At 47.7% G+C, this 1,109-nt stretch overlaps 1 non-coding gene across 1 annotated transcript; it reads right to left on the minus strand.

The window, feature by feature from the left end:
- Positions 1-305: 305 nt before the first annotated feature.
- Positions 306-410, minus strand: LOC128067590 (U6 spliceosomal RNA). The gene has a single exon (XR_008201403.1). It is a non-coding gene; the product is annotated as a U6 spliceosomal RNA (small nuclear RNA).
- Positions 411-1,109: the final 699 nt, after the last annotated feature.

Here is a 1,109-nt window from a genome sequence, read left to right on the forward strand (position 1 = left end):
TCAGTGATTGAGGGGCTGTGCTTTACGGATTCCACTCTCCTCCTCTCTTATTCTCCCATACAAACCCCCTCACCTCTGCCTTTGTCAAGGCACTGATGGCGTCTTCTCCACAGAAGGCTGGCTGGGAGTCAGAGGAAGAGGCAAAACTCAAAGACCACTTTGTCTTCTTGTTCTTAAATTTTTTAAAGTTTTTAAAAATATATTATTTATTTTTAATTGTACAATAATTGCTTTACAATGTTGTGTTGCTTTCTGCCATACAACAATGAGAATCAGCCAGAGGTATACATACGTCCCTTCCCTCTAAAAGTATGGAAACATTCATGAATTTTCGAGTCATCTTTGCTCAGGGGCCATGCTAATCTTCTCTGTATCGATCCAGTTTTAGTATAAGTGCTGCCAAAGTGAACTCTACTTTGTCTTCTTATCCCTGTGAGCTGAGAACGGAGGGACCATGAGCTCGAGGTCACCGAAATACACGTGGTGACCATGAGGCAACCGTCAGGACCTGCCATCGAGGGGGTGGCTCTTGGGAGAACTCACTCCCCACCCTCTGCTCTTGTTGCTGGTGAGGTCACTGTGAGCCCCACAGATGACCTGGATATCACACACATGTACACACACACATGTGCACACACACTCTTCACACTACTGACTGCGGTCACACACGTGCTGACGTGGCTGTGTTCCCAAGCCTCTTCGACCTCAGCTCCCTCCTCACCAGCCCCTGCAATTGCCTCGTCATCCTTCAGAGTTCCCAGCAGAGGCCTCCTCGTCTGCTTAGCCTTCTCTGCTGCCTCCAAGGCTGGATTGGGCACCTCTCCTAAGGGCACCCAGACTCCTGCTGTGAGAGTACCTACACGCACTCAGTTGGCTGTACTGGGTCTTCACTACATTGTCTTTACCTCAAGAATCTAGCACATGAGTTGTTTTTGTCGTTGTTTAGTCACTAAGCTGTGTCCAACTCTGTGACCCCGTGGACTGCAGCATGCCAGACTTCCCTGTTCTTCACCATCTCCTAGAGTTTGCCCAAGTTTATGTCCATTGAATCAGTGATCCTATCCAACCATCTCACTTAAGTTGGTTTCCCGTAACTTAAATAATGATTG

This window comes from Budorcas taxicolor, chromosome 22, assembly GCF_023091745.1.
Source record: "Budorcas taxicolor isolate Tak-1 chromosome 22, Takin1.1, whole genome shotgun sequence".
Lineage (NCBI taxonomy): Eukaryota > Metazoa > Chordata > Mammalia > Artiodactyla > Bovidae > Budorcas > Budorcas taxicolor.